The sequence below is a fragment of the Cyprinus carpio genome, chromosome B23 (assembly GCF_018340385.1).
Source record: "Cyprinus carpio isolate SPL01 chromosome B23, ASM1834038v1, whole genome shotgun sequence".
Taxonomy (NCBI): Eukaryota; Metazoa; Chordata; class Actinopteri; order Cypriniformes; family Cyprinidae; genus Cyprinus; species Cyprinus carpio.
This window is the reverse complement of record NC_056619.1, coordinates 22,499-48,792: the sequence shown is the minus strand read 5'-3', so window position 1 is coordinate 48,792 and position 26,294 is coordinate 22,499. Positions and strand designations below refer to the sequence as shown.

Genomic DNA, 26,294 nt, shown 5'->3' with positions numbered 1-26,294 from the left:
ACATTTTTAAATGTCATGCCAAATATTGGTTCATTTTGGATTTCATGAGAACTACACATTCCAAAAAAGTTGGGACAGTCAGCAATAAGAGGCCAGAAAAGTTAAATGTACATATAAGGAACAGCTGGAGGACCAATTTGCAACTATTAGGTCAACTGGCAACATGATTGGGTATAAAAAGAACCTCTCAGAGTGGCAGTCTCTCTCAGAAGTCAAAGATGGGCAGAGATCACCAATTCCCCTAATGCTGCGGCGAAAAATAATAGTGGAGCATATCAGAAAGGAGTTTCTCAAAGAAAAATTGCAAAGAATTTGAAGTTATCATCATCTACAGTGCATAATATCATCCAAAGATTCAGAGAATCTGGAACAATCTCTGTGCATAAGGGTCAAGGCCAGAAAACCATACTGGATGCCCGTGATCTTCGGGCCCTTAGACGGCACTGCATCACATACAGGAATGCTACTGTAATGGAAATCACAACATGGGCTCAGGAATACTTCCAGAAAACATTGTCGGTGAACACAATCCACCGTGCCATTCGCCGTTGCCGGCTAAATCTCTATAGGTCAAAAAAGAAGCCATATCTAAACATGATCCAGAAGCATAAGTGTTTTCTCTGGGCCAAGGCTCATTTAAAATGGACTGTGGCAAAGTGGAAAACTGTTCTGTGGTCAGACGAATCAAAATTTGAAGTTCTTTTTGGAAAACTGGGACGCCATGTCATCCAGACTAAAGAGGACAAGGACAACCCAATATGTTATCAGCAGCGCTCAGTTCAGAAGCCTGCATCTCTGATGGTATGGGGTTGCATGAGTGCATGTGGCATGGGCAGCTTACACATCTGGAAAGGCACCATCAATGCTGAAAGGTATATCCAAGTTCTAGAACAACATATGCTCCCATCCAGACGTTGTCTCTTTCAGGGAAGACCTTGCATTTTCCAACATGACAATGCCAGACCACATACTGCATCAATTACAACATCATGGCTGCGTAGAAGAAGGATCCGGGTACTGAAATGGCCAGACTGCAGTACAGATCTTTCACCCAGAGAAAACATTTGGCGCATCATAAAGAGGAAGATGCGACAAAGAAGACCTAAGACAGTTGAGCAACTAGAAGCCTGTATTAGACAAGAATGGGACAACATTCCTATTCCTAAACTTGAGCAACTTGTCTCCTCAGTCCCCAGACGTTTGCAAACTGTTATAAAAAGAAGAGGGGATGCCACACAGTGGTAAACATGGCCTTTTCCCAACTTTTTTGAGATGTGTTGATGCCATGAAATTTAAAATCAACTTATTTTTCCCTTAAAATGATACATTTTCTCAGTTTAAACATTTGATATTTCATCTATGTTGTTTTCTGAATAAAATATTGAAATTTGAAACTTCTACATCATTGCATTCTGTTTTTATTCACAATTTGTACAGTGTCCCAACTTTTTTGGAATCGGGTTTGTACTGTTATTCTAACACACCCCACACATATCTACGTCACCATGTGGGAAGATTTGCATAACGCTGCCCAAATGTTTGTGCAAAGAAAGAAGGCCTAACTTTTGTTCTCGCTGTTGCCACCGGCACCATGTTGTGGAGACGCTGTGTGTTTCATTGTGAAAGCGAAACTACTTTGTTTGTTCTTCCAAAAGAGGACACAACTAGAAATCAGTGGTTAAGTTGCATTTACAACACTGTTCCAGAACAGTTCAACCCAAATATACAGATGTGTGCATATGGTATGAAATTAGACTCAAAATGATTAACAGATGCATGCACAATTATCCATGTACTTCATAACTTTTATACATTTATCTTACTAACCACAAACAAATGCCTTTCAATTTGAGTCTATGGAATTCAGGATTAAATGACTGTGGAGCAATTTGTACAAATACAGACATGTTTGCGAATAAAAATGTTCTGTTCTGCATTAATATTAGCAAGGCGAAAAGTGTGGAACGCAATGCAACGCGTAAAAAGAAAGTATAAGTCATTATAATCAGTAATTATGTCTCCACTGGATGCAACAAATGCCTTGTTTGTAATGGGTTTTTATTGTTTTTGTCTCATCGAGCCAGGACACACAGCATCACAGAATGTTAAGGGCCGTAACATTTCCGTCACACGCTTGAAGCATTTAGCCAATCACAACACACTGGATAGCTGGCCAATCAGAGCACACCTTGCTTTTCAGAACGATGAAATTTGTAATAATTGACACGTTTCAGAAAGGCCGTGCATAGAGGAGAAAACAATAATGTACAGTAAGTGAAAAAAAATGTTTTTTTTTTACCTTAAACCACATAAACACATTGCAATACTACACCAAATACACAAAATAATGTTCTTTTTAGCAACGTCATATGACCCCCTTTAAAATCATAATTTTTTTTTAAAACAATGCACTTGTACTAATTGTACATAATATTAATTAAATTAAATGCCACTTAAGTGTAATTAAAGGAAGTACACTTTCATGACTACATTTCTTAACAAAATTGAAGAGATAGTTCACCCAAAAATGAAAATTTTATGTCTATCTGCTTACCCCCAGGGCATCCAAGATGTAGACGACTTTGTTTCTTCAGTAGAACATAAACAAAGATTTTTAACACAAACCGTTGCAGTCTGTCAGTCTCATAATGGAAGTGGATGGGAATCAAAGCTAAAACATACAATAAAACAAAACAAAAAACATACACAAACAAAACCAAATTAAACCCTGCAGTTCGTGTTGCATAAAAACAACAATATAAATACTGTTCAGTTTCTTGCACAGACCGATCATTTTGTGTCTTTACACGTCAATGTATCGTCACGAGTAGGAATACCATTTTTTGAGCTTCGAAGCAAAAAATCAGCCCTACTTTTAAATGGATCCCGTATTCGCAAGTATTTTCCAAGCAAATTAAGTGCACATTTTTATCATGTGTAAAATTACTGATTAACATGGCGGATAAATGCAGCTCGTTTTTTTTACACCAACAATATACTTTAGGCATACTACTCACATAAAAAACGCAAATCTTCAACACTGCCTTTGTCTTCTGTTGTGGTAGGCCAGTTTCAAATCGCATATCTGGCACACTGCCTTTGTCTTGTCCTCACTCTATTTAAAGTTCTCCCACACAGCTGAGGTCTTCTGCATTTTTGTCTTCTCTTCCAGATGAACTGAATTATGACGTTCACTCACAGGGGATTCATAAGCAGCTTTTCTACTATCGGACGGAACGGTTCTCTTTGCTTAACCGTTCCATTCCATGCCGATCCCGGCCAGTCAGCACAGATATGGTTTCATTTTCCACTGTGGTGCTGATAATGGAGCTCTTTGGAATGCAATACAAACACGCCGGTCCTTGCCTTGGTAAGGCAAGTGTAATATAAACAGCGATATGGACGATGTTCAGATATTTCTGTTTTTGGGACTCCTTTTTTATCTGATATTTACTTTGTTCAATAACAAAAAAAGACAACTCTCTATGTGAAAAATAAAATAAACAGAAGGCGACGACGGGTATAATATCAATAAGTGCAGATGTTTCCTCCACAGACCAAACTGTCTCAAGACATTTTTTTTCTTTTTTATATTGAACGTAGCGTAGCTGTTTACTTGAGTGTTTGGAGAAACTGGTAGCCAGGCAACAGAGTGGCGTAGTCAAGCACACGCACTCTAACAGCACGGCTAAGCACGGCAGTCCCGAACCGTGCCTAGAATTCCAGGCCGAGAACGGTTTTGTAACCATGCCGGCGCCATACCAGGCTCTCGTGGAAATACAACTGTAACAGTACCTGACAGTCCTTAGAACCGTTCGGCCCGATAGAAAAAAAAATGGCTATATTCAAGCGCGAATGAAAACCGTTTTGCGGGGGATGTCAGGTGCTCAAAAAAGAAAAAGATTATTTGAATCTCAAAATTTTTAATCGAATGCCAACCCACCAATCGAATATTCGAATAATCAAATATTCTGGTCCAGCCCTAGTCACAAGCCGCAGGGTTTAATTTGGTTTTGTTTTAGCCGTGATTCCCATCCATTTTCATTATAAGACTGACAGACTGCAATGGTTTTTGTTAAAAATCTCAGTTTGTGTTCTACTGAAGAAACAAAGTCGTTTACATCTTGGATGTCCTGGGGATAAAGCAGATAAACATCAACTTTTCATTTTTTGGGAGAACTATCCCTTTAAGTACACTTTTAAAAAGTTCATTATCCCCCCAGTTTCACAGACAAGCCTTAATCCTAGACCCAGACTAAAATGCAAGTTTGAGCTGTTTCAACTGAAAATTGAATCTTAACACATTCAGAGCCTTTGTTTTTGTCTCAAACTGTCTCAGAAAAAAATGCAGAAGCTGGTTTCAATTCAAAACATTCAATCAAAGAACGTCATTGCCCACCTTTTTTTTTCACTGTCTCAAAATGTCTCTCGAACGTCACGGTAGGATCATTCAGAAGCAGCATGGCTCTTGTTCTGCTAGCATGCTTCTACGCTGATGACACCTTGCGTCAAACTCTACTTGAATTCCAACACAGATGACCCAATGGTCTGTGGGTGCCTAACGCTCGCCTTCATCAAACATTTTGCAAGGGACCATACAGATGACATTTTTTCAGCCTGTGAGTGACAGCCTTTCTAGTTACATTTACTCGCCTCGATTATGAATGCATCACCTTCAGCTCAACCTAACTAAGACTGAGCACCTGGTGGTTCCATCCCATCGTTTCATCACAACTTCTCTATACAGCTGGGTTCGTCAACCATAACTCCTTCCAGGACAGCCAGAAACTTAGGAGTTGTGATGGATCATCAGTTAAGCTTCACAGACCATATTGCTACAACGACCCGGTCCTGTAGGTTTGCCTTATACAACGTTAGGAAGATTAGACCCTTCCTTTCAGAGCAAGCCACCCAACTTCTTGTCCAAGCTCTTGTTCTCTCCAGACTGGACTATTGTAATGCTCTCCTGGCGGACCTTCCTGCATGTACTATCAAGCCTCTGCAAATGATCCAGAATGCAGCAGCGAGGGTTGTCTTCAATGAGTCAAAAACAGCTCATGTTACTCCTCTCCTCATCAGGTTACACTGGCTACCAATAGCCGCTCGCATCAAATTCAAGGTACTGATGCTTGCCTACAAGACAACCACTGGCACGGCACCAACATACCTAAGCTCATTAATTCAATCTTATGCGCCCTCCAGAAGTTTGCGCTCTGCAATGTGAACGACGCCTTGTGTTGCCATCCCAAAGAGGTTCAAAATCACTCTCACGGACCTTTTCCTGCACTGCGCCCAGCTGGTGGAATGACCTCCCGATCTCAATTCGAACAGCTGAGTCTTTACTCATTTTCAAAAAACATCTAAAGACTCATCTTTTTCGCCAGCACTTGACCAACTAATACTAGTACTTACCTTTTCTTTTCTTGTCTATCATATTCTTTAAAAAAAAAACCTGGCTACATGTTCTGTACTAGACTAACTGAGACTTGTCATAGCACTTGTATACCGTTGCTGTTGTCTTGTTGATCTGATTGCTTCTATTTTTCTCATTTGTAAGTCCACTTTGGATAAAAGTGTCTGCTAAATGATTAAATGTAAATGTAAAATGTAACATTTAACGTTAAAGGGTTAGTTCACCCAAAAATGAAAATTAGTCCATAAATTACTCACCCTCAAGTATAAGACTTTCTTCTTTCAGACGAATCCAGTCGGAGTTATATTAAAAATTGTCTTTGATCTTTGCATGCATCAGTCCAAAAGAAGTTTAATAAAAAGGGCCCATCCGTAAAAAAAAAAAAAGTGTCTCACACAGCTCCAGTGGGTGAACAAAGGCTTCCTGTAGTGAATCGATGCATTTTTGTAAGAAAAATATCCATATTTAAAATGTAATAATCACTTTAATCTAGCTTGCGCCAACAGTTGTACACAGGAAGCAGTTCCGGAAGCATGACGTATGAGGTCAGAGTTGCACATGTGCCGGTTAGTCTCGTGAACACCAACGTTTGTTAACAGGAGCAAAAGAAGCAAAGTTTCCTTACTTTAGGAAAACCAGTCTCCTTTTGGCTTATATCGAAATCATCCAACATTCTTCTTTACAAATCCTCGTTTTGTACTTCTGCATGCGCAAAGCTGACCTCATACGCCATCATCCCGGAACTGCTTCCGTGTACAACAGTGAGCATAAGCTAGATTAAATTGCTTATTACATTTTGAATATGATATAATACAAAATTGCATCAATTCACTACAGTAGGCCTTTGTTCAGCCCCGGAATCGTGTGAGACACTTTTTTTTATTGTCACTTTTTATTTAACTTCTTTTGGACTGATGCATGCAACACCCGCTGAGTGCCATGAAACAGCTTGAAAGATCAAAGACAATTTTTAATATAACTCTGGCTGGATTCGTCTGAGGGTGAGTAATTTATGGGCTAATTTTCATTTTTTGGGTGAACTAACCCTTTAGTATATTTCATGCAACTTCATTTTCAAACTTTTAAAATGCAACTTCATCAATACAAAGATATTTAACTGCATGACATACAAGTTTCGACATAAATGATTGTCAGTACATTTGACAGCACAGTTAAACCATATTTCAAAGACGATTAACGTGATTATGAAATGACACACCAATGTAAACATAATTAAGTCCAATTAAGTGGGTCAAAAAGTGCCACTAATTTCAACTAGTTGCATTTAATATAAATGTTACACTTTTACACATTTTCATTAAATTGTAAATAACTAATAGCATATTAAGTGTCTGAAATCATTACATTTAGTTTGCTCTTAAGTACATTCTTTTAAAGTAGCCTATATTATTTAAATAAGTACTTTTTTTAAATATATGCTAAATATTTTAGCAAATAAGTGCAATTATGTGCAAAAATTTTAAACCATTAAGTGCAAATATTTACAATTATAATATTTTACGTATTTAGGATGATGACAATTGCTTAATTTTTTACACACGTTTTACTGTTACTTTTAAAATTGTGTATTTTCTTATGCTGGGGTGAAATATAAGTCAATACTGGATCTCTTTCAAACAGAGCAAACTCTTCTTGGTGTTTTGTTTCATTTTTTAAGACAGTAGAGTACAACAGAAACACAGTTTTTACTGTCCAGTAGCTGTATATTGTGGCGGAAACGGTGGCTGTCATGATGATTTTTTGGCGGAAACGATGGTTACCATGGTGATTGTTTATAAGGGACGTGGCAGCACATGTAAGCACATGCACAGAGGAATGCATCTACAACCAGGCGAATATACTCAATGCTCCATGTGCGAAGTAAAATCAGTAGGCTAAAACAGAAGCGTCCTGCACTACGCATAATTCATATTTCATATTTCATGCTGAGGGGTTGTTTTATATGCACGAACCTTTTTTGACTGCTCTGTCAGTGTAACCCCATCCCGTCCTGAACTTTAGAGGACTTCAGCAAAAATCTACCCAGCACATACATGCCCAACATCCTCATTACTTCAGGAAAACGCCTTTCTTCAAAACAGACGAAACGCGCTCGGAAACACAGGTTAGGAGCTGCTTTGACTTTCTCTGCTCGCTGTGTTTGTTAATCTCAGTCCAGTCTGGTCTTCCATGTTACTGTTTGTACAGGAGACTAGCTCTGCGCTCCGATTGGTTGTTGGCCGTACAGAGAACGCGTATCTGCGCTCTGATTGGTGGAAAGTTTATTTTATTTTTTTTATAATGTTTATTACAAACTCTCGTGGAGACAACAGCATAAGAAAAACAGGCAAGGCATCAACAAAATGCAGATTTGACAATGAAAAAAATAAAAATAAATAAATAAATATAAATAAAATAAGGCATTGTTCTCAAAATAAAATATGTGTTACAGGATCAAAAAACATTTCAGCAGCATAACAAATAGCTTCTACAGTTTGTTTAGAATTTTTTTTACAAGGTTTAAGGAGGATAATAACATACGAAATTCATTTTTAAAACAGTTTACATTTGGCAATTGTTTTTTCCGTGGTATTTACCCATAATGATGATAAGGTTAATCAAAAGTGAAAGGTGGAAAGTTTCTGATGCTCCACGTTAGTGGCGGTAACGGAGTTAGTTTCTGAAATCTGATTGGTGGAACGTTTATTGCCGTGAGCTACTTTATTTTACTTTCCCGGGAAAATGCACCATATAATTCTACAAACACGAAATAAAACTAAAATCACGCATGAATAAATCGTGTGGCTAATAATAATAATAATGATGTATATTATATCTTATTATTATATTTTACAAAGTTTTACATAGTGTTTTATTATTATTATTATTATTATTATTATTATTATTATTATTATTATTAATATTTGTTTATTATTATTTTAGGTTTGTGGGGGACCACCACAGGCCTCTGTTATATTGCCAACTCTTGGGGGGAGTCGGGGGGGCATCTCATAACAAAACTGCCTCAGGCCTATTAAAGTAAAGATGGTCCATATTTAAACATATAACAGCATTGAATTAAATTAACATTACCATTTTACTGACATGTTTTATTTACATCTGACTTCCAAACAGAACTAATGCACCTCAGCATGAACGTTAGCCTCTAGTCTGTCTGTGTGGTCTCTGTTTTATGTGCACATTGTGTTTTCTTTTAAAATTAATTGAATTTTAAAGCTATTTGATTTAATGTTTTATAAACAACCTGGCTGTACAATCTGCAGTGAATGGAGGATGGATGGGAATATAATTTGCTGTTAACAATCACAGCATTGTTTGTGCGCCACACGTGTTTAGATGCGTATAATGGCCCTTCTACTAACCTGGATGTATTAAAAACAGGTTTCTGCTAAGAACGACTGAGAAAAATGGGCCTAGCCTACAGATGCACCAGGCTTTTAAGGCCAAGGGCCATTAGACTAAAACCAGTGTCTGTGGATATCGTGCAATCTCTTAGTACAATTTTATACGGTTTGTACAATTGTGAATTGTGCAGGTATACAGGACAGTTATATCCAGATCAACCCTCAGTACATTAGTACAGTACGTTAAAGTATTTCAACCTTCTGCATCTGTTATGAGGAACAATTGTGTTTTGGTTGAGCCTGCTTAAACATTCTCAAAACATCTCTTTGTGGTTGATGGAAGAAAGTAAAGGTTGGCATATACTGCACAACTATTAAAATTTGAACAAATGTTTGAAACACTAGACATAAAACACTTGCTGACTTTGTAAATGGTTACAAAGTAAAACTAAATGCCTGAAGACCTTCACTCATTCAGGTGTTCTGAGCACAACAAGCTCATACAGAAACATGTGTCCTCATTGCAAGGAGTAACAAACCATTAACTATGACTTTTGCCTCAATAAACCCCTATGTTGCTGCTTATTGATAGTTAGTGCGGTAGTTAAGTTTAGATATTGGGTAGAGTTAGGGATGTAAAATATGGTCATGCAGAATATGTGCCAATAAACAGACAATATGTAAATAATAGGCATTCTAATTAGCAACAGTGAGAATTGGTCCCTATACTAAAGTGTTACCAACAACAAATGTTCTAAACATGAACATTTGAATCTCCGCCAGCTGAAAAAATGCAGCCTCTGCAGGCAGCACATAGATGTATAAGATAACAAGGCACGTCTGAATCTAATGATCATGTCACATCCTGTCTACTGAAGGATTAATGATTTCCCTCAGTTATCTGAGGGAACTCCCTCATTCGATTCCATAATTGAGCTAAAAACTAAAGATGCCATCTGAAAGTTGCTGTTGGTGGTCAGTTTTCATGTAAAATGTATGTTTTTACTTTCCATTTTTAATGTAATTTCAGTTGGAAAATTAATACTGTAGAAACGAAATATTTGCTTAGTTGCTCTGTTTAGTTGTAGATTATTAAACTATTATGCTGCCTCAGAAACCCAATCAGTTTTGGGAGGTACCATCCTGTGCATGTTATAGACCTTCAGATTCTAACAGCCTATAGCCTGAAGCTAATATGTTTGTGCCTATCATACACAACATGATTTTCTATGAAATCTGTCAACTCTGACTGCCCAAAATCTGAAGAGTGGCTCTGACTAGCACCGACTCCTCCAGACCGCAAAACATGGGGGAAAAGTCAACGTAGTGAATAGTTTATTCCATTAAAAGCCTAAACACTCAAGTCGACGATATTGCTGAAAAATATATGGCCCCAACGAAGCAAGCCAGAGGTGACAGTGGCAAGGAACCAAAACTCCATCGGTGACAGAATGGAAACCAGGCTTACTCGGGTAAATAGGTGTCCTCATCATACAGTCTACACCAGGGGTGCCCAAACCTGTTCCTGGCGATCGACTGTCCTGCAAAGTTTAGCTCCAATCCTAATCAAACCCACCCGAAGCAACTAATTAAGGTTTTCAGGATCACTTAAAAATTAAAGACAAGTGTGTTTGATTAGGTTTGGAGCTAAACTTTGCAGGACAGCCGATACCCAGGAGCAGGGTTGGGGCACCCCTGGTCTACACACACATCGTAGCCATATTTATTTGCTCCATGTTGCACAGTGTGACATGCAGTGATCTTATAGGATTGCTAAAACTGAGCAGTGTTTTGGGCTTAAGTTATTGCTGTTTTGAAAGTTTCCATTGTAAAGAGAACAAAACTATCTGAATAATCTTGTTTTTGAAGAACCCAACCAAAAAAAAAAAAATACAAATAAAAATGTTTCCCCCACATTTGCATGCATATGAATGGTAGTGAATGGAAAGTCTAATATAAAGGCCCATCAAGCTCATCAATATGTCCCACCTCAACTTCCTATTTTAATAGGAAATTTCAACAAAGGGGAAAAACTACTTGTCAGACCATTTCATTGAGTCTTTGAGAGGATTCTGAATGCATTGAAGAGATGAAGAGTATTAGGAGTGACAGAAGTTGTGAGAGTGATCTCTGTGTGGCCCGTCTTCTTCCATCCCCTGACCTCCGGTGACCCCCAGGCCCCCGCTGACCCCTGTTGTCGTTACACCTGCAGTGAGGAGTCTGTGGATGGAGAGCTGCGTCGATTAGGACTCGATGACCCTTGACTTGACCCTACACACACCCACACACACACTTGAGCATCAACTTTTACTCTCTCAGCTAGAGTCGCTGATCACAGACTAATGCTGACCACACACACAAAACACACCCAAACACACATGCATCTGAACTAAACAACTGAACTAAATGCATACATTTTCTTTCTTGTGTTGATGTATTTTTTATTGAAACAGGAAGTGGAGGCAGAATATCATAAATAACTTTTTTTGTTGTTGTTGTTGATGTTGATGCTGTTTGTGTGTGTGTGTGTGTGTGTGTGTGTGTGTGTGTGTGTGTGTGTGTGTGTGTGTGTGTGTGTGTGTGTGTGTGTGTGTGTGTGAAACTAGCCAGCTGACATCAGTTGACAAAGCCATGATTTGCTACTAGCTATTGTTAGTCAGTGGGCAGGTGGTATCAGGGGAAGGATTATTGGAGTGTTGAAGGAGTACTGATTGGTCCAAAAAAAAAAAAAAAAGATAATTAATATTTAAATAAAGATTAACATAGAGAGATTCATATTTTTGTTTGTTTTTCCCAAAGTAACTAAAGATGATGTGTTTAAATCATAATTTATTGAATATACCATAATTAATTAATTACTTTTTGTTTGTTTGTTTTGATTTTTTTTTAAATTTCCGCTTTATTATGAAAGTTAATGAAAAGTTTCTGTCTAGTAAAATAGTCAAAATTAGAAAATTGGCAATTTTTCATAATTTTGGGAATCCTCTGATCTCTTTCACTTGATCATTGTGACCTCGTTTAAAACAACCAAATTAGTGAAAGTGAATTTTTGTTTCTATATTAATGCCACAGAAACAAATTATTTCTGAATCTGAGCTGAGAATGTAAACAATCAGAATAGCGCATCCCAATATTTCAACAATTCAATTCGACAATGCGCCAACATGACTATAGCTAAATCTGATTGTGATGCGCCAAATCTGAATATGCAAAAGTGCAGATTTGACAGCTATGATGAGAGGCGAGTATTTCTGTAAAAAAAATATGACTTTCAAAAAAATGAATTTCAGACTTTCCCTACAAAAAGCTATAATATGACTTTAGAAGACATGTACTATTGCATACAAGCTTTTATATCTCTTGCATGAAATTTAACATATCCCGATCCAGGACTAGCATTGACATTTGCAGAGCTCCAAAAGCACATCTATACAATGAACTGCTGTTTCCTAGTGGAAGTGAACACTAGTGGCAGCAAACTTTTATTCCTTTTCCCACAAATTATGATTACAGGGGCAGATGATCAATTAATAAATACTTATTTTCACACAGTTCCTTGCACAATACTGACTTCATGAATTTTACCATAGTGCATGATTTGAAAACTAATACATTTTGTTTGTTTTGAATCATACAGGCAGCTTCATTTTTTACATAGTAAACTTGCTTAGAACCCCACCTGATACAGCACTGCACTTGCAATGAGGAGCACTTGGATACGAGTCAGGATAAAAGAACAGGAAGTCTTGTAAAAGCAGGATAAAAATGGCATGGTTGCGTCAGCAGATACATTTTTTATCTTGTTTGATTTTTGTTGACATTATTGGTTAGGTTTAGCATAGGGTTAAGTGTAAGTTTAAAACAAGTACAACAACCAAAGTAATAAAGCATTGCTAGATTCATATTCATCTGTTTCGGACAGAACTGAATGCACTTTAAGTGTCACTTTGAAAGTGTTGCAAAAAAAACATTAAATTATTTTGCAGAAATTACATCACAAGCATGTACTGTATTTCCAATGAGCTTGTGTTTTAGGAAGTATTTTAGTCGTCATAATGTATCAATAGTAAATCATCCTAACTTTAACTTGATGATACTGTTGGCAGAATCATCCGAATTGAAGTATTTCTGAATCTCTTTCTGACTCCACAAGCAGTCAGACCGAGGCTGGTACCAGATCCTAACAGAAGTACAGATTGTTGAATACCGCCAAAAAAAAAGCTCTCTTTCTTTCTCACTCCTCAGGGTCTCTATTTCTTTACGCAAATATTTTTTCTGCAGACAAACTTAATTTTGGCAGTTCACACAATTGCCTTCACGCAGGATTTTCCCCAGCGTTTTACCATATTTCAGAGACACTTCTGAAAACTTGATACTGAGAGATCTCTTCAAACTTGAGGTGTCTCCATCATCCAAACCTCACTCCAAACTAACGTCCCAATGAATGCTGTTTCTGGCCTGTCCTGCGCTGCTGACGTTACTATATACACTGTGTTTGACTTTGTCAAGCCCCTGCTGCTACTTGAGGGCCACCAGGATGGAAAGCGTTGATAGAGAGAGTATGAAAGGGTGGGTAGAGAAATAGTCCTGAGAGACAAAGAGATTACAGTGAAGATAAAGCGTGAGAAAATGACTGCCACTAACAACAGACATCTGATGAAGGACAACACAGACACCAGACCACCCTTTATGAGGGCGTAACAAAACGCTGTCTCCATTTATTCATTTGTACTCCCTTTATTCAGACAGAGACAATAATAGCTAGTATAAACTCTTAAAAAAATAAAGGGTTCTTCAGTGCATTAGGGCAATACAGTTCTTGAGCTTCTTGATGTTTCATTATAGATTCTTCAAATGTAAGTGTAAAGTGCAAAAACTCTTTACTTTTAAAGTAGCATGAAGGCCTACAATCAGTGGGTTTCTTCAATACCTTCAGCTCTTAAAAGAACATTTTGTTGTTGTTGTTAGTTTAAAGAACATTTTATTAAGAACCTTTTTTTTTAGAGAACTCTTTTTTTAAAGAACATTTTGTGCAATGTAAAGGTTCCAAAAGGGGCTTTTGCACCATATAGAACTAGCCAGCATGATGGTTCCTAGAGAACTAATTTCCCCCCTCGCGCTGTTTTCCTGATTGCATTGGCATCGGGAATTCTGAAGCGGCCGACAGCAGCATCTTTATTCATGGAATTTACAAATGTCAACAACCAGTGAAGGGAAGACATTGTGATCCGAGCGTTTTTATAAACAGAGATGGAATGTAAACGCACAATTTACATGATTGAAGCAGCATTAAAATCTGACTTAATCTCCTATGACAACTTGCAGTGTCACATATCATCAAGGGCAAGGCTGAGAAAAGAACGCAATGCTGCGGGCAACAGGTAAATGCCGTTATCACTGTTTTCCATGTTCATGGAGTAAATATTTTTATACAGCTTAAAAATGCCGGGTAACCGATGTTTCGTATCAGCGAACACTTACGTCACTGGTAGTTCCTATAGAACTGTTTTAGACCCTACTCTGAAGTATGAGATAATTAGTGAGCTAGTTAGCTAATTAGTTCCCCCAAATGGAGTTCCTAGAACTAAATACATTCATAGTTTCTGCAGTGCAAACTCACCCAAAAGCGGGAACTTCTGCCAGTAGTTCTAGGAAAAGATTCCTCCAGGTGCGAAAGCCCTTATAGATGTTAAAGGTTCTTCATAGAATCACTAATGCTAATAAGGATGCTTGATTTTATCCATTCCTATTTCGAACTATTAAAAATACAAAAGGAAAAAACACATAATAAATATACAAATGAGTACCAATAAAAAACAAAACAAAAACAAATCAACAAATACAATTTTTCCTCTTTTTCTTTTCCCCTTTCTTTTACATATATTCAACCTGTTCGAAATAAAAAAGGTGGAAGCCCTAAGCTTATTAAATCCTACACTCAGTAATTACCAATACCAAAACACAATCAACAACAATACATAAAATCTTAAAATACTACTCCAAATTATGTCCTACTTTATCTATTAAGATAAAGAAGACAAACTGAAACAAAATCAAGTAGTATTAACACCAATGTTGAAATTCTCACTCTCACCCCCCACTTCTGTATTTTACGCATCAAAAATGAATCTTTTATACATTCTTTACCTTTTTAAGACTGTGTATATAACCTTGACTTTTCTTGAGGTTTATGTTTCCATGTGCTACTTACCATGTCAAATTTAGTCACATGACACATAGGAATCAATGGTGATTGACTACCGATCTGACACTAAATGTGGCAGTACAGCCATAAACTCCTGTGGCATCAGACTTTCTGGATCTGGATCTAATTGGAAACTCTCTTTTTAAGAGTCACAGCTATGTAACATTGACTTAACTTGACAGATTATTTATGATACCCAGAAATCTAATCAGCTTAAAGTCATCAAGAACCACCCTACCTCCAGTTCTCTCGTTCTCTCATTTTTGTCATGATGATAAACCACTTTAGAGGGAGTTTTTGATGGAGGTTTTTAATCCACGTGAGGGTACAGATGGTCTGTACCTCAGAGGAACTGCCAGGACTGTGTTTCTGAGACCTTTTGATGGTATTAGTATTTCTGTCTTACGAGCACCATCACACACAAGTGTCATAAACAGAGTTTGTATATGGATTGTCAAGCGAATATGTGTGTGTGGAAAGTTACTTCAGAATCCTTCTTCACAAACTTTCTTCAAAAGTGTCACTGAGTTCTAAGGACCTGGGATGCAAGCCATGCGCATACTTGCATTCATTCATACAGACACACACACGCCGAAAATCAGTTAAGAGCAGAACAAAGTTCAGTGCTAAAAGCTGAAACCCATCACTCTGAGATGTGGCTTCCATCCCTCTATATTTATTTCATTCACTGTTTTCTCTGGCTGTATATCTCTCACACTTCCCCCCAACAACCACATCGCTCTCCTTTTATAGTCCCTGGAGAGCCGTCGGCCAGCATGAAACCGTTTATTCTGTGTATTTGAGTATCTTCCTATTTTACAACACCAATGTGAACTGCTTTTACAGAGAGAAGACCTGTTTTGATTGTGCTGTTATCATCTTATTTCGAGTGAGTGTTAGCAGCCAAATGCAGCAACTGTGCCTTATAAGAATTCCAGAATAATGGATACAACCATTAAAAGGTAAATGGATTGTGTGAGTGTGTGTGTGTGTGTGTGTGTGTGTGTGTGTGTGTGTGTGTGTGTGTGTGTGTGTGTGTGTGTGTGTGTAAATACTGTGTATATATGAGTGGGAGGGAAAGATACAAAAGTTTGAAAGACAAACATAAGCTCTGTTCTAAAGTCTAATGAGCTTCCCAACTTGATAGCATTTTAAAGTATCATGGGTGTGCAACCAATCCAATTACTGTTCAAGAACATAGGCAGTACAATTTTGCTGCCTTTTAAAACCACTTCTTTTGGCCAAATACTAAAGCAGCATAGCACATACCCAAGTAACAAATTTAGGTTTTTTAATTTTCTAATGTTAAAATGTTTTCTTGTTGTGATTAGAATGTTAAATGTTACTAAAACATTTCTCACAACACTCTCTTTTCATTTTTTACTCAAAATATAATGTTCTAAGAATGTTTTCTCTAAACTTTGCGAGAATATTTACTAAGTACAAATAACATCATAAGAACGTTCCAAGAATGTTGTTCTAAGAACTTTTTTCACAACATTATAAAAATGTATATCAAATATTAATGTTACTTAAAAAAAATGTTCTAACATTTACATTACTATTAAAATGAATTAAAAAAAAAAAAAAAACTTTAATGAAAGTTGTGAAAACATTCCTTATAAGCCGGGTATCCTTTAGGAAATAAATCAATCCCAGAATGCATCGTGACAACCTTCACAACTTCAACTATAAATAGCTAAAATGAAAAAAAAAAAAAAGTTTAAAATACGTATATAAATGCTTACTTACCGTTCATAATAAAACAAATTGGACATAATGTAATTTCTTTCACTTGATAAACTGCTAATAAATAAAGACTGATGTGAATAGAGTAAATACATAGAATATAAGCAAAGCTATTAGGCTAATCCTGTATATGCATGATATGCTAGTATGTGAGCTTACAAAAACAGATATTAACCTTCATCATAATGTTGTTATAACTACAGTACATATACTGTGATTATGTAAGAATTGCAATCAGGTGCTAAAGAGAGCACCCATTAAAATGTATTTGAGCCAGTCTTTTGTGTAGTTTATGTGAGGATGTCTCCCATGTGCTTCACTTTTTGGGTGTTGCTGCCAATCTAGTGTACTAAATCAGTCAATTATAAGGGTTTATTTCAGTATAGGAAAAATATTATTTCAGTATAGGCAAGATTTTCAGGAAAGGAAAGGAAAGGAAAGGAAAGGAAAGGAAAGGAAAGGAAAGGAAAGGAGAAGGAAAGGAAAGGAAAGGAAAGGAAAGGAAAGGAAAGGAAAGGAAAGGAAAGGAAAAGTGAATGCATTGGCTGCCTCTTCTTTTGATTGTCTTGGGATCCAGAGAATTTTGGTTTTATTAAAAACACATTCACTCTCTTACTGACCCCTCTTTCTGTGAGCTTTGCACACACAGTCCCTGCTGACCGTTCTCATTAGCTTCTCTGTAAAGGGCCATCCATGGCATTCCCAAACCATTGCCTCAAGCATTCCTAATCCATTCCCGCACCATTCCCAGTACTCTTCCTCATTATTGCAGGGCAGCAATGAGGCTAATTTAAGACAGACGAGGTTCTGCTATGTCTGTAGTGATTGACAGGCTGCGAAGGGAACTCTTCAGGAAAGACACTACAGTTTGGTTTGAGCATTGTGCACAAATTCCACCCTATATGTGACTGTGAAAAATAGAATGATCAGTGATAAAGATTATATGTACTTAATGTGTAAACATGCTATATACAAATGTGATATTTGACACAGTAGTTTTAAAGTTCGCTTTACAGACCTAGAAATTATGGCTATGTGTAGAATGGAATTACTAGATTGAATCAGAATGTGTTGTGCAACAATAAGTAATGGAAGTAGTATGCTACACTGTTGTCACAAAACTTCATTTTGTGCATGCTTAATACAGCAAGTAGCATTGATTTTTCATTTTAGTAATACAAAAGTCATTTTGCATTTTTTTGTTTATCAAGTAAAAATGACTTTAATCTTGGCCAATAATAAGGAAAGACATTGTGGCTTACATTGTGCATTGCATTGTGGGTTCAAGTATTCCGTGCAGTGTGCTCTGTTGTATACTGCGAATTTTGGCAAACGCAATAGGTCATTTGGGTATTCTTGACATGCATTACTATGAGTCATATGAAAGATACTTTGCATCATAGCAGCAAACATACATTTTCAGTCATTCATTTATGTGGATATTTTCCAGTATGTATATATCATCCTGGCAGAGAAACACAGAACCACTGGGATTACAGATGTCTATATTAGTGTTTTTTATGTACATGAATATTGGCAGAGAAAATCTGTACATGTGACACAGAGATGAGACACATTTATACACACCAAATTCACAAACTGAGATTATACACACATAAATTGACAGTGGGGAAACTCTTCAACAACGCTGACTTTCATATAGATTTAAAACACATTTTTATCACTAATAACTGTTGTCAATAACAAAAAAAAAATAGCAGTTAAAAAAATAAAACATTAAGAAGTCCGAAATAATTTAAAAAGTCTTCTAAACCATGTTTTTAATACAGGGCAAGACAGAGAAGGAGTCATGGAGCTACCTCTGCGATGGATGGCGTACAAACCAAAACGAACAAAACAAATTGAACGTAGACATAAGGCAGACAAATGGTGCATGCAGTGGCTAAAAGAGAACTGCAAAACTCCTCCAAACTTCCATTTCCATGGCACTGAGGATGCAGTACAGGGACTCTTTGCGTAGCAACAGCGATGGCACCCCCTGAGAACAAACCTTCAGGTGCCTAAGGTCGCCTGAGAGCGCCAGACTCGACTCAACTCGGTAATGTAAACATAAATACAGAGGTTGATATCTCACTCTACAGGCAGTTCGGTAACTGCGACACATGCAGCGTTAGCATTAGCAATGTGCGCAAGTAGTCAGTCTGCAAAACTCTCCTTAGTAGAATATCACTTCGAGTTAAATAAACTTCTTTTTTTTTCATTATATATATAATATATTTACTTCTGTGCAGAGTCTGTGCTTTGGAGTCTCTGTTTTGTTTTAACAGTACTTCCTTGTTTTCACCAGTTTGCTCTGGTACTTGACTGAGTGGCCGCTGTGTCCCACCACATAAACATCCAGGAGATAGCTCTTTCCCTCCTCGAGGCCAGTTATGGTCTCGGTAGTGACTGCCTTCTGCAGGTTGGCGCTGTGAAAGTACTTGCAAAGCACTTTCTCAGACTTGCGACGGCTCTCTGGTCCAGCGCACTGGTTCTGCTCTCGGCGCCGATGCTCTTCGCCGTAGCTTTCGGAAACTTCACGTCTGTAAACACAGTATTTGTTGCGCTCCTGTGTCCCAAGCCAAGCCACGGTAACAGAGGAACAGGTACGCAACTTATCAAAAGCCTTGATGCGGGTATCCTCAGGTAGGGCAGGGAAAGGTTGCTTGCCTCCGGCACGTGTGCTGGCAAGTACTTTCAAGGTGGAGGCACCCTTGCGGGATCCCCGCAGACGGATCAGGTACTTGGCTTTGGGCTTTCCTCTGAGCTGGAACTGATGGACACCCTCCACATTCTGAGAGAGAACAAGCTTTCCATCACGCCGCACCTGAACTTGCACTGCATCCAGACAGGCATGGACAAAGAGCGTGACACGCTGGTGAGAGGAGACTGGGGCAAAGCGAAGGAATTTGCTGCCTTTCCTCTTAATAAAGACATCGGTTACTTTCCCATCTTTGAGCTCCACAGTCTTCTGCTTGGCTTCTTCCTTAGTACGGGCAAAAGTGCCCACGTACGCAGTACTCATGTTAGTGCCTGTGTTGACGGCGAACACATCAAAGTAATATTGCGTGTCTGGCTTTAGATCTGTCACGGTAAAAATATTCTTGTTGCCTATGCAGATCTTCTGTATGTCTGCCACTTTGGGCTTGGGGATATATGTGCGACTCATCTTGTTGCTCAGAGCTCTGTTGGTGGTGAGGGAACGATCCTTGAAATCATTCTCAGATGGGACAAAAACCAAAATGAACAAAGTCAAAGGGGCTGAAATCCCGACCGGGGTTTGGAGCAATCATGAAGGCATCATCCAAGCTCATCTTGGCCTCCGCTGCGCATAAGCTCTTGAAGTTGTGCTCCTTGTTAATAACCACACAGTACTGGATCGGCTGGCCCATGATGGAGCCAGTAGGAGTGGGCTTCCAGGCCAGCGTGACAGTTGTACGACCCAATGCTGTAACATCAACCCTGGGGTCGTAAGGCAGCTCTGGGTATGGCTGATCAGACTCGGGAGTTGTGGTAGAGTAAATCTTGAAGTTGCTGTCCTTTTCGGTCGAGATGATTTCCAGCTGGTACAAGCCCGAAGGGGAGCTAGTGGAGATGAACGACTCAACATCATTTCCTTTGTAGGTAAAGAGTTCAGTCCCCTCATTGGCCGTGATCTGCTGTTTTCTGCTGCTCTAGAGGTTCTGTCTCACCTGGGACACAAAAGACACAGAGAGATTCACAAAATTAGACCACGGGAAACAAGCACAGAGAATCAAAAGATGATGAGAAAAATGAGTGTCCCCACAGAACAAACCACAGACATCAAAAATAAGTCCTGTTCTGTGGGGGTAAAACTGTTTGAAGATGCACATTTTGTAAGATGACTTGTTTAAACCACACACAAAACACAAGCCACATACACTGTCAAACAGATGGACATGTACACACTTAGGCTTTTTCTGAACATCAATGACTGAGATATTTAACATTAACTGCCACATAATGATGCATTTCCCTCACCACTCCAAATCCGCTCATCTAGTTGTTTACTTACCGCTTCCTCCCCACACACCGATTAACACCACTGGAAAAAAGAAGCAGCAATTTCCATCTTAACGGAAAGAGCATCGTTTAATGTGTTAATCCTTGTGAGGGTAACATGGAGCTACCTGCTCTGGTGGACGTTAGCCACTCGTCTGCTGGCGGCTGTGTTTTTATCCAAACAACCCTCGCACATCAGAGGGTGACTTTCCCTTTTCCTTCCTAGGGAACTCTAAGCTACACAGAGACGCCTTGTGGCTTCACTGTTCCATGAGTTCCTTTCCGAAACCCTCTCCGTTTAGCTGGGCGAGAAAGCATAATATTATGTTTGTCAACCAGAGAACTAAATGAACACGCGTTGCACTCAAAGACCGGCTCCCAGTGGATATATTCCGTAAACATGGGAAAAGACTTGTGTATGAGTATTTATTTACTGTGAATGTTGTCCCTCAAGAAAAAAGATAACAAAAATTAAAAGCACTTCCATGTCCTTGTTTGGTTTTCATTTCTAACGTAGTCCTGCAGTTAACCAGAAAAAAAAGTACATGAAGTACTGCACAGAAGTAGCTCAAAATGGAGTTCTCACTAATGTTTAAAAATGTCAAATTCATCTCGGATGTGTCTCCTGAAATTATTTAATGGAAATAAAATGAGACAATTGTTGATAAACTAAGTATTTTATGTAGCTTAAACAGCTAGAGCAAGGCATGGCACAAGACCAAGGTCATGGGTTCGATTCCCATTGAATGCAAGAACTGATAGAAACAGGGGTTGTATGAAGTTGCTTTGTATAAAAGCATCAAGAGTTTGCATAAATATAAATGCATAGGGCTGTAAAAACAGTTGGATAACAAAGTTTAAGACATCGTCAAACTCTTTTCTGAAAATCTAAGGTACTGGGGTCTTTCTCAGGGGAAAAAAAATAAATCTGAAAAGCAGGAGACCTAAAGATCCTATAAAATGGTATATCGGTGGTCTCAAAAAAGACAGACAAAAGACACACGACTAAAAAAGCCACAAAACTCCAGTTTTCATTCATTCACTTTAAGTTTTAATTTGCTTTCTGTTTGATCCCACTGCTGTCTTGAAACAAATAAAATATTGAAGAGATCTCAATTTTAAATGTTCTTTCCTGAGGTCCAGTCCCACCAGAGTAAGTGTTTTTTGAGTTATTGCAACTGTGAATGACTGAATGCGTATGTGAGCAAGGAAATGAGGTGGATATCATCAACTGTGACTGATTTGTCTTTCAGGATCTCCCAGTCACAGCCAAGTCACGCTGTAGCAGGACAATCATTACACAGTGTGTAAAAAAATCTAAATCCTTTGCGTAAAACCCAACTTTACAGCAGTGAATGATGGAGGTCTCTGCATTTCTTCAGCCAGGACAGCCATATTGGGCCACAGACTAAGAGGAAGGAGGAAACCCTGGGAAGAGCCTGGGAGTCATTATGTCACAAAAAGTCAGAGATGATCAGAGAAGCTTGACATCTCGCAGGGAGACACTCATGTCTTCATGTAAGCTCACACATGGACATGTTCTGCACATACAGTATGCTTCTGACAGAGCAGCTTCTCCCCCGTTTTGGTCCTATACACTGGGTTTCACAAACATGTGGAACTGAAACCCGCTGTGCTGCTCCATGTGTGTGGAGTGAAATACAAGGGTGTTTTGTGAAACTTTATTGATTTCTTTTTTAGGATACTGTCCAGATGGAAAAAGAGAGATGCAGAGAGAGGGTGATGGAAAAGGGAAGAAATGAGGTATGAGAAAAATACCAGGAGGGAGGGCAAAAGAGGAGGGAGTACTGCTAAAAAAGAGAACAAGAGTACAAGCGAGAATTTTGCTTTGAAGAGGAATGCCGGTCACAACCTTTTTTTGCTTACAGTTGATGGGAACAGTGGGAGGAAATTCTATGGCGTGTGATTGAAAGCATATCTAGGTTACATGTCACTACATTTTTTTTTCCATTTTGGGGGTCATGTTCTTGACAGGTTTTGTGAGATTCCCTTATATATCTCTATACAAGATTCACTGAATTTTTACTCTTTTTCATTCTTGCTTTCAGGCTTTTACGTCTGCAGATGCAGTCCATCAGCACACCAAGTGTGCTTACACTGGGCCCAAATTCACACTTCACAAATACACATGACGGACTTGAACCAGGCTAATGATTGACCACAGTGGAAAATACTGACCCACACTGGACACACTCCACAGTACTTCACAGAAAACACATATTTACCTTTTCATAGTTATTTTGCATGAAACTTTCTAAGCGGGGCATCTGTAGGACATTCATTTTGACTTTTGGTTAAATCAATTTGTTGTCTATTCCTTACATAGGCAACATTCCTAACTGAAACGGAACCTTATAATTTAAACAGTGCTGCTCCCCCCTGTTGAAAAACCAGCATAAACTTTATAGGTACTGTATGTTTTGAAGCATGGCCACTGGTTTGAGCTGGTCCTTAGCTGGTCATGAGCCAGTCCTAAGCCCATCCTAAGCAACTAGCTCCTGCTCAGGACTAGCTTAGGACCAAACACATGACCATCTTAAACCAACTCAAACCAGCAGCCATGCTTCAAAAACATACCTAACCAGCATATGCTGGATTTTCCAACAGGGCTGGCAGGCCCATGGGAGAATAACACAAATTTACTTGTTGTCATAGATTAAAAAAAATCTATCTATAAAATAATATTGTAAAAAGCCTATAATTTTGTCCCCCCTCACGTGCTTTTAACAGGACTACATTGTAGGACATAGATATTTTCTTGTATAACTAAATGGAAGGAGATACCTTGTCTCAGTGCTTTTGTCTCAGGAAAAACTTCCTTCCTAATCAAGTTTATTCCTTTGGAGATAAATGGAAGGAGATACCATGTCTACTTTAATCATTAAGCTGTATTGAATGGCTATGGGAGATGTTCTCTTGTTCCACAGATCTAAGATCAGGTTTTCTAATAATAGTTTAGAACGTTTACATGGAAAACAAGTCTTAAATTACTGCAGAGTTGCAACATTGATCAGGAGATTTAATTCGGATACCTGATCCTTCCCCACTGCCGTCCTCTGGGAGCTCCTGCAACATCAATCTCCACTCAAGGGGAGCATCGCAAGGTGTCACCGTCACCAACAGAGGAGTGTTGTCTTCCTCCACCACAACAAATAGTACCTGCAAGAGCGAGGAAAGTTAACATGTGCTGCAAAAATGACAACAACATAGAAATTACGCAGGAAATTAAACCTAACTCATTGTATGCTGTATAGCAGATGTGCTCATTGCTAGGACTGAATCGCATTTGATGACTGTGTGAAAACTAGCCATCTGCAGGCAATTATATTTTTAGGTGTTTTTTTAGATAAACACATGCACTTTGTTAGCATAAAATTATATAGAAAGTTAAATAACAAGGTGTATAACAATACTTTCCACATGCGGGCCTGAAAAAAAGTGCAGGTCCCTAAGTATAAGACGTATGCATCATGGTGTTGCCAATTTAGCCCGCCTGATTGCAGTCATGTTTCATCTTTAAAAGTACTTGAGATATATTAAAGCACGTCCCAAGACACAATAAAGTGAAATTAGAACTAGCTGGCCTTTCTGAGACCGCTACCGAATTAGGACCATATTCCCCAAACACAGCGCTGCTACATTAGCCTTGCTGTCTCAACACATTTCCGCTAGCTTTGTTAGCGTTTTTAGCACTGTGTTGCCATTGAATTAGACTACTTCTGACAATGCGTTGCACATGGGAGATGTCTTATACAAGGCACACCAAACACAGCTGGTGTATTTTAGCTGTAACCTCTTTCTAATACTATACTGAAATATTAGCTTACTACTTAGTGCAAGTATAGACTGAATACTGCCTATTTATTTAAAAAAAAGTGTGTGAAACAGAAAGAATCATGTGTTTATATACAATTAATTAAAAATTAGTTACATCACCACATTACGGATGCATTGTATCTATACAGAGGAATGCAATGTGAATTTTTATTTGGAAAGACTGAAATAGAATTATTTTTTAAATGTACTCTAATAAATTGTGTTTTATTTACAACTTTGAAAAATATTTTTTTAACACTGCATTTCAACTCATTTTATGGCAGGTTGTAACTATTTTATGCTCTGACCAATTGGTGGCTTTATATTTAAAGAGTGCTAAAGATTAGGTTTAGTGGTGAATCGTCACACTCTTTCTAAAAAAAAGAGAAAAAGTAAAACCAATACAAATAACATACAAATTTCTACAAAATCATCCTGTAAAACAGTAAAGTTTTTCTCATTAGATTGGGTCGGTCAATTGTAATGTAATATATATAAAGAATATATTACATATAAAAACAATCTTAAAATGTAAAATATCTTAGCTCTTGATGTTTAAAAAAGTTACAAATCACGGTTGAAATTACTTCCAGATCATTCATCACACTGGAAAATGAAGGTCAAATTAAGCACATTGCATTGTGGGATACACAAGCACAGGGTGCTCTGTTGTATATACTGCACATTTTGACAAATGTGTTTTAGATATTTCATGAAATATTTGCTGTATATATACTTCTAAATTAGTATAAGTAGCTTGATACTGTGTTATTCCAAACAGTCTGAGCTTTTAATCAGACATTCTGTGAGCAGAAACACCTTTCAACTCCACATTCTGTAAAATAATTATGACAGATGTATGCTAGACTTCAGTGTAATCAGCTATATTTGAGAACACTGCAGTTCATCAGCAGGACACGACATTGACAGAATCACTGGCGTGCACATCAAACGGGAAACAGGGAGATTCGTTGTTACTATAAAGTGTTTTAAATTGCGAATAGCTCAGCCTAAGACCATCTGTGGTATGTATATGATTAATTCATGCAGGATCCTCAGCTAAAATAACCCTGTAGCCTTTTGCTAAGACCTCGCATGTGGTGCAGTTTGACGGACAGTTTGGTGAACACGGATGATATTCTTCCATATGAGTGCACCTGCTACTCAAAACAATGCTTCATCATAACACACACAGTCGTTTCCAGCATCTCATTCATAATGCATGTCTCGCACTCATCTGATGCATTATAGCTATAATAGATCCCATATTTCTTCTACCCTCAAGCAAAGACACTTCCATAAATGCACGTGATTATAACCCTCCCATCCCAAGATGTTCAAACTTAAAATTTAGGAAAATTGAAAAACATGAAAACGTATTCTGCAATTTAACACACAGAAGATCGTAAATATAGTTGAAGCAAGCAATTTCTATAATATAAAAAATTAAACATTTAACTTTCTGAATATAAACTTTTTATTTATTCATTCATTCAGGTTTGTGTTAATATATACTATTTTAGTTACCTTTATATAAATACTAATATGTAAAGGAAGTGTGTATGTTTTTTGTGTTTTGTATGATCCCACCTTTTCGGTGAATCTCTGAACAGGTATCCGCTGATCTCGGCTCCATCTGGCAAGACAGAAGAGTCATGAAACAGAGCTTTATCCCTGATCTGCATCTGAAAGAGGCCTTCAT

The 26,294-nt window shown here is 38.1% G+C and overlaps 2 pseudogenes; both read right to left on the bottom strand.

Annotated features, from left to right (window-relative positions):
• Positions 1-7,906, bottom strand: part of LOC122141927 — a 70,496-nt pseudogene extending 62,590 nt beyond the window's left edge.
• Positions 7,907-19,013: 11,107 nt separating this feature from the next.
• On the bottom strand, positions 19,014-24,198 carry LOC122141933 (annotated as a pseudogene).
• Between the last annotated feature and the right edge of the window lie 2,096 nt (positions 24,199-26,294).